The sequence below is a fragment of the Drosophila ananassae genome, chromosome XL (genome assembly GCF_017639315.1).
Source record: "Drosophila ananassae strain 14024-0371.13 chromosome XL, ASM1763931v2, whole genome shotgun sequence".
Lineage (NCBI taxonomy): Eukaryota > Metazoa > Arthropoda > Insecta > Diptera > Drosophilidae > Drosophila > Drosophila ananassae.
Genome location: NC_057931.1, coordinates 16,667,609 through 16,679,444, shown reverse-complemented (window position 1 = coordinate 16,679,444; position 11,836 = coordinate 16,667,609). Strand labels below are relative to the sequence as shown.

The 11,836-nt window shown below is 40.9% G+C and overlaps 1 long non-coding RNA gene across 1 annotated transcript; it reads left to right on the top strand.

The window, feature by feature from the left end:
- Nucleotides 1-1,507: 1,507 nt before the first annotated feature.
- On the top strand, nt 1,508-10,192 carry LOC123257560. The gene is made up of 2 exons (XR_006507660.1): nt 1,508-1,636; nt 9,477-10,192. It is a non-coding gene; the product is annotated as an uncharacterized LOC123257560 (long non-coding RNA).
- The last annotated feature ends 1,644 nt before the right edge of the window (nt 10,193-11,836 follow it).

Sequence of the window (11,836 nt, the reverse complement as noted above, 5' to 3'; positions counted from 1 at the left end):
TTGCCCAAAGAGGCATCCATTGAAAATCCCATCCTAACTTGCAACGAAGTTAGTTAAAGTTAGGTAAGTTAAAAACAACGAACTTATGGCATTTCCGATCAATCAGTTATATGGCAGCTATAGGATATAGTCGACCGATCCCGGCCGTTCTGACTTATGTACTGCCTGCAACAGAAAGAAGAATGTGTGCAAAGTTTCAACTCGATAGCTTTAAAACTGAGAGACTAGTTTGCGTAGAAACAGACAGACAGACGGACATGCTCATATCGACTCAGGAGGTGATCCTGATCAAGAATACATATACTTCATAGGGTCGGAGATGTCTCCTTCACTGCGTTGCACACTTTTGACCAAAATTATAATACCCTCTGCAAGGGTATAAAAATTGAGATTGACAAAGAAAATTGAAAATATGAATTAGAATTTCAAAATTATCTGTCGCATTTCTTCAAATAAGAGATAATAGGAGATAGAGAGTGAGTAAGGAAAAATGGTTATATCCTCTCACTCTACGAAGGAGAAGACGGAAAGCCGTTTAACGTTACGTTACGGGTTTTCTCGGCTAGCCCTCTTCCGCTAAACCCATACCGCGCCATAAGAAACTTCGTTTAAAAAAATGTTGTTCGAATGTTTCAGATGCATTGTACAAGATTCATTACTTCCACAGATTTTTAAGTGCAGACTGTAGGCGCTTCAAAGAAACCTCTCTAACTTTTAACACAAAAATTGTTTTTTTAAATCTGAAATGTAATAAATTATCACCATAAATTTTTCTGAAAAACCCCTTTTTTTCCTTCTAAAGAAGGCTACTCCCTTTAAAAAAATATTTGAAAAACTATTTGATTGATGCAAGTGTAGTTCCAGTGATAGAATGTAGAACGAAAATTGGATTTCTTCGGCTTTATACAAACATATGTATGTATGTACATACATACATTTAGTAGCCTTCTCGCACTCTCTACAGCATGTGTTTCGTCACCTACGAAGACTGCCGTCCACAGTGATGTAGGCTCAAGATGTACTCAAGATATGGATATATCAAAAGCTTGCCATGCACAAAAAAAATCTCGTTAATGGTACATGTATACAAAAATGGGTCTGTCACTTGGCGATGATTTGTTATTTGATAATACATTTTTTGAGGTGGTCCTCAACAAGGCAGTTTCTATTATTAAATTGTATAGAGAAGAAATATGACTATTTATTGGTTTATTTTTCATAAAATCGAACTATACTTACTGCCATTTTCTTCTGGAAGGTTGTTCTTTTAATGCTTGAATAACCTGAAAATTGGTCAATTTAAGTAGAGGACCATTTAAATGTGTTGTGTAGACATTTCAAAATATTATCAAATGGATCATTGTTTGATCAATAAAAACGATTGTAAATAATATGACACAAAATTTGTAACTCATTGCAAATAGGTTCAAATTTTTATTATTTTTCATTGCACCAATACCACTGTACATATTTAAATGGGCATATGTGTATGTACGTATACACATACGTATATTTTTTTTATTGGAGAACTACCGTCGATGTGTGAATTTTAATACGTGGACGACTGTAACAAAGTATTCAATGTGGCTAAATTTTATGTAAATAAAATGTCATATTTACTTGTAAAGATAATACGGTAATTAATACTTAGTTTCGGAATTAAGTTATAAAAAAAACTTGGAGAGTATTTAAATATACATATCGAATATAAATATGTATCTGTATAATATATTATTTCTTGTTCATGCATACATAGAAGTTTTGCCAATTATCAAATAATCGTTACGTCAAAATAATTTCATTTTTGTTTTTTTCTGTATTAAGAAACATTCACAAAATTTTGATTTACCGTTCTGTTTTATATATGTGTTTTTCACAATTTGGATTACATCAAGCACGACGGCAGTGCGCAGCAACACCTTGTGTACAATTGTAAGTACGACATCCGCACATGTACAATCAGTGTTGCCAGATGCGGAAACAAATTTTCCCCCAATTCCACCGTCTAAGTCTGAAAAGCCACTAAAAAATATTTCTTTCCTCTTAATAGCCTCCTAATCCTCTAAAGTCTAGGAATGGTAATCAGATCGAAAAAGAAAACATCGTAAAGAAAAAAAGTTAATCCAAGTACTAAAAAAAAAAGTTTGACGAGAAAAAGTACATTCAAGTGTGAACGAATTTTTTTATATTAGAGTACTACGGCCCTATTGTAAATCAGCTGTGCTTGTTGAAAAATTGATTTAAATTTATACATAGCAATGTAAAAAGAGACCACACTTGGAAAAAATAGATCAAGTAAATTTTCTTTATTATATCTAGTAAATAATAAATAAGAATAATTATTTGTTTTTTTTCCTAAACCACTTGCCATTTTCTAACCCACAAAAAAGGCTAGACAAATTTCTAATAATTTAATTGTATCGATGAATTCCCCATTTAACTTACGAATTTGTTTTTGCAATTGTTTTCTTTATTTTCTGCTTGAAAAAACGCAAAATGTCTTTTAAGTCTACCACTGACCTTTTGAAACGGGATGAAAGAATTTTTTTCCCTCTTCGCAAGTGACCAGTAAAACTTTTATCTGTTCGGGTTGGCATCATGAAGTCCACTTTTTACTAGGCATTTATATTTGGCGTCGCATATGTAACGAGTGGTTGCAAGTTCGAGCCGGCATCGTTGGGGTATTGGGTGAGGGTCAGGGTTGCACGCGGTGACCGGCCAGGTCTCGTCGGCTAAAGGGCGGATTCTATAAACCTCCCTTCTTTTCCCTAATGCAGCCTCGGTGATCACAAATTTTGTCGAAATTGATGCGTGCACGACATGACGGACTACGTAGGTTTTAACATAGTCTCCACCGAACCAAAGTCCTCGAGAACTGCCAATGGGCTGGGCTGGCGGTAAGGCGGTGAAAATTAAACAGGGTGAACTATCTTTTATTTAATTCATTTAAAACTCCATATTTGTTCCTTAATAATTATCCTTATGTTCCTAAATGTCATACTCCCCCTATTTCTTACTTATACTAAAAATTCAATATTGTCACTTGCTATCGCTTATTATTACTATTGGTTCAGAGTGATGAGAACTTATACGGCTTAATATGTATATACATTCAATTTTCAATTTGTGCGCCCTCTAAAATCATTCTATAACAAAAAGACTGTCTGCCCCAAATATATGCGCCTATGCGAAGGACTAAATAGTCGTTGTGGATGGATAGAAGTTCGGATCATTCGCATATTGTGGCCCACTATCGTTCAAAAGTGCGTGACAGAATCTTTGAACTCTTTCAGATCCAGACGGAACCTATCTCGGGGATCTCTCTCCCTCTTTCTTATGCAGTTTATTTCTATTTATTTATATTTATTTTCTATTTATTATATTTATATTTATATCTTATGCAATGGTATCATAGAGTACATGCATCGAAGTCGTAGAGCCCCTTGGGTTGGAGCACGGAAGATGTGATAGGGTTTCTCCAATTGGCTTTTCTCCAAGGGAGTTCTCCAATTGGCTTTTCTCACGCCTTTCATCCGCGACGAGCTGTCGAAGCGCTTCCTAGTACTATGGAAGAGAACAAATTTTTTGGGTCGGCTTTCGCCAAATCCATAGACAACAACAATATTAATTACATTGCCAATCGAAGCGTGTATTTTGAACAGTCAAATAACTCCGGGCACTATTTTCAGTATTGCGCCATGCGGTACTTCTGGGCCACCAGTAAGACGGACCCCCTTCCGCGGCGAAGCGCTCCTTAAAAGCGACGTCTCCTGTCTTTTGACCACTCTGCTAAAGGATAGGACTGGCTCTTATTCTCGGCGGAATGCCCCTTAAAAGTGCCGCGAATGCTCCGCCGTACTTGTGCTCCTTCTCGTGGAACGATTACTCCTGTTGGGCTCCTTCTGTGCTGAGCTCGTAGCTGTTTGACGTTCCCTCGCAACCGTGCCCCTTGGGCGGCCGACTGGCGAAACTCAATCTCTGCTGCACCCGGTTCTTTACGCGGTCCTAGTCCTGCTAGATCCTAGAATCCTAGTCCACCGAGATCCTCGACCTAATATACCAAAGAAAGCCATGTTAGGCTCGGCGACCATGACCTAATCTAATAACTCAGATCTCCTGGCCGATTCACGACCTGCCTCACCAAGTGTCCACCGCTTGTGGTCTTTTGGCTTTCACCAATTTCACGACACTTCCTTATAATGCGATGATCCCTGAACGGGTAATCTTTTACTTTCTTTAGCACTTTCTGAGATCTTCGTCATCCTTTATTGTCAGAATGAAGTTCCTCGCTATTTTCACGCTGTTTTCTAACCTTAGCTTACTTTCCTATTCCCTGATTCCTCCTACTATAGGCACTTTACTCCCCCGATGCCACCTCTGCCGAACTATCGCCGACGTTACAATTACGTCGTCCTTAATTGTCCGAATGAACTTCCTCATTTGTGACAGAGACGCACAAATCGCCGACTTTACAAAATGCCTCCTTCTCAAGAGCTAGAACAGGGTCTCACACGATCCTTTTTAGCTAAATCATGGAGGCGCGAACTACTCTTTAAATCTTTGGCATGATGTGTACCTATTGCACGCCCTTGAATGTTCTCTAGCTCGTAGGTAGCCTTTACCGTTCTCTTCCGAATTCTAGCTTTTACATACCTAGGTCCAAGCTTGGCATTATACCCCGTAGCGAAGTTAGTCTGCTTGAAGTTCCTCCTGCCCTTCTCGATACGACATCTCTCTAGAACGCACATTGTAAAGTCTTTCATTTTTCAATGTTTGCTTCGCCAAAGCCACTATCAACGAATCCTGCCTGGGTAACCTGATTTCTCTATCCTCCATGAATCCTAGCTCTCTCATGAGCTTGTATGAACCTTCTAGATCCTAAAAATTGCTGCCCAAAAACTAAGTAATACGGGGATTCACACGTTCCGGAGAGGATCGAGGTGTGCTCAAAGCACAGCAGATCTCGCTGAGATGCTTAGTCCAATTTCTCTGGTCTGCATTTACGTACGATCTTATGGCTGCGATGACGGACGTATTCACTCTTTCCGATGCATTGGCCGGCAACAAATGGATAGCAGTGAAAATCTGTGTCATTTTATTCTCCCGCATTAGCGTCCTAAATGCTTCCCCCTTGAATTGAGTTCCATTATCTGAGAACACCGTTTCCGGAACTCCTAACGTGTGGCACAACTTCTGGCTCATGTATTTCACCACTACATCCGCCGAAAGCTTTTTCACTTTCATGATCTAACGCGATGAATATTCCAATATTACCACTCCCGGATCTCGGATACGGCCTCAGTAAATCCATATAAATTCGCTGAAAGAATCTTTGTGTTTCTGCTGGTCTTCCCATTGCTGGTCTCGTCACCTGAATAGGTACTTTGCTCATCTTACAGATCTCGCAATTACCTACGTAATCGTTTACCTCGTTAACCAATCCTGGTCAGTAATACATTTGACGAATCCTCTCCAGCGTCTTATGGACTCCTCCATGGGTTGCTGTGGGACTGTCGTGAGCCTCTTTTAATACCTCAGGAATTATCAAATCAAATTTCAAATCTGGTACCGTCTCTCCATTGGCTTCGACCGTATCCCTAAAGGTCTTGTACTCCTCCGTCTCAAATTACTCCTAGTTTCATTATCCTCTCGACCTCTCCGTAGAGCAGCTTCTCTATTGCCGGAGATACAGGGTAATGCCTCTGCCTTACCGCTTTCGTCTGCCCGACGTCAATACTGTGACTAATTAAATGAGTCTTGCCCAGGCCTAGCTTGGCGAACGACGGAAAAGTACTATCACCGCCTATAAACTGACTTGCTGGGATTCAGACAACTCCTGTGTAACGCCATCAGTGTTTTGAGAGCGGCCGAATTAAATAAATGCAGTTTAATTTCGATTTCAATATTTATTATGGGTCAATTTGACCCCAAATCGAATCGGCCGATACAATCAATGCCGAATAACAAGTGCATAAACTAAGAGCTTGCGCAGAAGCTCTAACAAAGCTCTCAAAGTGCATGCGCTACAAAATAACAACAAAGCGCATTAGAATCTTGGATAATCAAAGAATATGAAACTGCTGATAATGGGCAATTAGTAGACCGCTGCAGCTTGTTACACTGAGAGAACTAATTAGTGATAATTACAATATTTGATGCTGGCACAAGTCCCAACATCCTGACTAACGGAAATTTAACCGATCCGGAATTCCAATGGCAACAGCTTGAAGTTCGTCCAGAAATCTATACCTCGGTACAAATCCTGGCTCATAGTGGGAACCAGGTAGAAAACATGCGCCTTGCTCCGATCTTTGAATTCCACATCCGTCGTCAGCTGACCCACCACCTTCTGTCGCTGCCCATCGCTTCTTATGACTTTTTCATCAAAACTCCCTCCAATACAGCTAACTGCTGCTCCTGTATCCATAGACGCAGTACTTCTTTTCCTAATAATTTAATAATCTCCCTCTAACCCTTCTTTAACCTGTCAGTGTTCTTTGACCTATCCCTACTCTCTACCTTAGCCTTTCTATACTCTCATCTGCAATCTTTCCCTTCTTGTCCTTGTACAAACCTGACAAAACTGACGCTGAAATGGACGATCCGGCTCATTCGCTTTCCCGTTTTTAGACTTTTCAGGCACGATGGCTTGAAAACGTTCGGTGCTCAGCACCCGAAAAAGAAAACTTTTCGCTTGCCTGCGCAGTCATGGTACCTGTGACCCTCTTTCTTGCAACTCCAGCAGATAAGAGCTATAAGTCCACCTTGTCTACTTCATCATAGATAATGCATTTAATCATAGATAAATTTATGATTAAGATAAATATAACTGTAACGAGTGGTTGCAGTTCGAAGACGGCATCATTGGGGTATCTCTCTCCCTAATCCTGCTCCGGTGATCACAAATTTTGTCGAAATTGATGCGTGCACGACCTCACGGACTGCGTAGGTCAAACAAATTCTCTACCGAACGTTTAACAACAGGATTCTCTAAGATCCTGGAGAATACCAATAGGCTGGGCTGGCGGCAAGGCGGTGCAAATTAAAAAAGGGTGAATTCTCTTTTTTTTTACTTCATTATAAAATCCATATTTGTTCCTTAATAATTATCCTTATGTTCCTAAATGTCATACTTCCCCTGTTTCTTACTTATATTAACAATTCAATATTCTCACTTGCTATGCTTATTTATTACTATTACTTATCATTACTATTACTTCAGAGAGGTCGGAGCACGAAAGATGTGATAGGGTAATGATCGGAAAATTCCGTATCACTACAATTGGCTTGTCAACGAACAAAGTTTACTTACCACTTACATCCGCGACGAGCTGTCGAAGCGCTTTAAACTTATTTGAGGCTTGAAGGGAAAAAGTTCTTTGGGACGGCTATCGCCAAATTCATTGACAGCAACAATATAAATTAAATTGCCAATCGGAGCGTGTATTTTGGACAGTGAAATGACTCTGGACACTATCTTTGTTGGGCCACCAGTTAGACGGACCTTCGCGGCGAAGGGCCCCTTAAAAGCGCCCCAAACGCTCCGATCTCGCTTTCAGGTCAGCGCCGTGCTATCTCCTGTCTATTGATCACTCTGCAATGTCCTCCGAATAGTTAGGACTGGCTCTTATTCTCGGCGGAATGCCCCTTAATAGTGCCGCGAACACTACGTCGTACTTGTCGCTCCCTCTTGTGAAATGACTACTCCTGTTGGGCTTCCACTGTGCAGAGCTCGTAGCTGTTTGACATTCCCTCGCAGATGCGCCCCTTGGGAGACCGAGTGGTGAGACTTGATCTCTACTGCCACCGGTCCTTTACGCGCACCGCTCGAGTCCTGTTTTGCTGCCAACAAAGTTATCTTAACTCCTTCACCGAATTCCTCAACCTAATGTACCAAAGACAGCTATGTTAGGCTCTCGCGACCATGACCTTATCTAACTCATCTCTTCTGGGCGATTCACGACCTTAATCACCTTGACACAACACCAAGGGTCCACAGCCTGCGGTCTTTTGGCTGTCGCCAGTTCCACGACACTTCCTTACATAGCGATGATCCCTGGACGGGTAACCTTTTACTTTCTTTAGCACTTTTTGAGACCTTCGTCGTCTTTTATTCTTCAAAATAATTTCCTCACTTTGTGGCAGAAACGCAAATGAAAGCTACTTTTCCACGGAAAGTAAAACAAGAGAGGCAAGCTAACTTCGGGTGGAGCCAAAGTTTATATACCACCGCAGTTGGGTAGCAGCTTATATTATATATCTAATATATAAAATTCTCGTGTCACAGTTTTCGTTACCATACTCCTCCGAAACGGCTTGACCGATTTTGATGAAATTTTTTGTGCTTATCCGGTATCTATGAGAATCGGCCAACATCTATTTTCATCCCCCTAAATGTTAGGGGTAGTCCACCCCTAAATTTTTTATTTTTTAGACAAACAGAGAGACAGAGACAGAGACAGAGACAGAGACAGAGACAGAGACAGAGACAGAGACAGAGACAGAGACAGAGACAGAGACAGAGACAGAGACAGAGACAGAGACAGAGACAGAGACAGAGACAGAGACAGAGACAGAGACAGAGACAGAGACAGAGACAGAGACAGAGACAGAGACAGAGACAGAGACAGAGACAGAGACAGAGACAGAGACAGAGACAGAGACAGAGACAGAGACAGAGACAGAGACAGAGACAGAGACAGAGACAGAGACAGAGACAGAGACTTACTGTATCAGATAATTTTTTTAAGTTTGAAAACTTTTAAGTTTTGTCACAAAAGAAGATTCTGAACGCAACAAAAAAAAAACAACAGCTGGCAGTACGAAGTCTGGGACAGCTAGTATATATATATGTTGTAATTGATTGTATAATTGATGCGGCAGCAAAGCGAGTTCCGCTTTGCTCGATTACTTAACTTAAATTCGTCATTTAATTTCATTCATCATTGCCGCGCAAACATATGCACCAGGTCACCAAGACCTCCGCCATAACACTGTTCGACCCTGCGAGACAGCTGCTATACTGCGGTCAGCAGTTCCCCTCTTGGGACACACACACACATTCACTTATGCCATCCTCATGCTCATTCCCCTTTTGGGACAGGCTCTACCCCATCTTGGGGCTCAGAATTACTTTGGTGTTCTCCCGTTAATTCGCTCATTAACTGTCCGTTTGGTAGCGCTCTCAGAGACTCGTGTGAGTATTTATACGTCCGCTAATTAACTAATGATTTTATTTCATATCGATCTCCATCTAATACTTTTACCACTTAAAACGGACCCTTGAACTTGGGATCAAGTTTTGTTTAAGCTTTTGTTTTCACGAAAACATGATCACCTACGTTATACGCAATATCTTTCGCCTTATTTTTGTTAAATCTTTTTTTATCGTGTCGTGCATTATTCTCCATATTTTCTTTATCTTTTATTATAGTATTTTCTCTATTCACTATATTATCTTCTTCATTTATTTTCAGCATACCAAAGGCCCTAGCCTCTTTCCCTATCAGCAACTATAAAGCACTAGATTTTGTTTGCAATGCATTCTGCCAAGAACGTTCGCTAGTTTCTACAGCAGTTAGCATAGCTTTTAGCGTGCTCATCATACTTTCCAGCTGTCCATTGGCACGGCTTGCTCCCGTGGCTATTAAATGCATCTCAATTTTATTCGATGAGCAAAATTTATTACATGCAAAGCTCCTGCCTTGATCTGCAATGATGCGACTAGGAACTCCAAAGAAAGATATGCCTGACTTCACATCTTTAATGCAATTTTCTGAGTCTAGACTAAGAGTAGGTCGTTTTTTCCACTGAGCTAGGTATATAAGGTATAGGTATATAAGGTATAGGTATATAAGGTATATCAACCTTAGGTATGGGGTGCAATTCCATTTGGGCCTTTCCAGAAGGAGGCGATTATCCGAATCACAAGTCTTGACTTGTCTTAACTTGCCGTTGTGCCTACACTGACTTCCCCCCGCGATTGTTTGCTTTGATTAAAAAGTGTGCTATTCACTTACTCGAGGACGCTACTCTTTCGCTATGGCTTACTTTTGTTTGTGCGTGTACAATACTGTATTGTTTATATATACCATGGCTTCGAAAAGAAAACGAAAATCCGATTATCCGAATATTTGATTATCCGAATGGGTCCCGGTCCCCATTAATTCGGATAATTGGAGTTCTACTGTATTCTCAAACCAGAATTGTTCATAAACCTTGTCTAGAGTTTTATGCCATCCTAAATGCATCATAGCCTCGCGTACATGGTTTATGACAGACCACCAAAACCCCCTAGGTATCACTGGTAAACAACGAGTCTTGCCATTACGTTGTATCTTGCGATATAATAGCCCAGTTCCAAAATCGTAAGTTTTCATTACATCTGTCTCTATATCTTCGTTATTTAATTGATCCATGATTTTTATTATGCTATCATCTCATTGCTGTTCAGCTATCAGCCAATTATTTGTTATTGCTGCTAGATCTACACGAACCCCTGCTGCTCTATGGATGACAGTTGAAACTACAGGAATTGGATTGCGTGTTAAAAAGTCCACGTGTGCCATTTGGCAACCCTTTCGATACTTAATGCTAAAATCAAAAGCCTGTAAATACCCTCACAAACGGTGTACTTTTGGGGTCAATTTAGCTTTCTTCTGAGTCGCTCTTAGTGAATTGCAATCGGTGTGCACAATAAATTTTCTACCATGTAAATAACGTCTGAAGTGTTTCACTGCATTGTAAACAGCTAAGGTTTCTAGCTCATATGAGTGATATTTAGCTTCGGATACTGCCGTGCGTTTGCTAAAATATTCAATTACTCTTCGTTTACCATCTATTTTGTGTATTGCACCAAAAACTAGTGCATTGTTTTAAATAAATAAGTGACACGCAATGAGCTCATTGAGCAACGATCAATAGAACGAGCGTAGAAGCTCAGTGAACCAAAGAAACGGCTTCTACTTTTACTTTTCAACCCGCGATATCGAAATGGAAAAATCGGCGATTAAGAGAAAGCCGGCTCTACTGACCGCTGAAAGCCATAGGGCACGGTCTTGCTCACACGCTGTGCTCACTCCGACTCCCGCGTCATGGAGTTTGCAGTGTAAATCCCCCCCTCCAATGGCGGAACCAAATTTTGCACCAACAACAAGCAGTGCTGCAATTTCAGCAACCACAGCGATATCCACTGCAACTCAAAATACCGCGACATCAACGATTACAGCGAGTACAAAAACAACAACTTCGGAAAGTGCCAAAACGGCTCCGGCCATACAGAGTAGATTGGATCGCTACATCCAATTTAAGCGCAAGCTCAGCCCGCAGAGTAAACCGGCAGGCAATAAAACAAAAATTAGCTGCGTCCAGAAGATCGACGAAGAAACAGGAAGATCCAGTAGTAATAGATTTGCCCTACCTGCGGCGGTTGACGAAAACCAACCAGCACCAGACACAGCAAAAAACTCAAGTCCCCTCCAATCTATATCAGGGAGAAAAACTCGAGTGCCCCGGGCCAACCGAATTGTGGCGCTGGGATCAAAGGGAACGCTGGGATCAAAGGGAACATCCACGAAAAAATGGTGCAAACTAAGACTGAAGAGCACTTCAAAAATAAAAAGCCACAATCACTCTTTAAGGTCGAGGTCATGCCAGAAAGCAGGTCGCTGAAGAAGAACGAAGTCCACCCAATCTACAAGCTGCAATATCTTAAGCATCGAAAAATCACAGTTGAAGAGCCACATAAACGTACGGTCTAGTGCAATGCACTAAATGCCTAGAGTATGGACACACTAGGGCATTCTGCACACTTCGGGCTATCTGTGTAGTCTGCGGG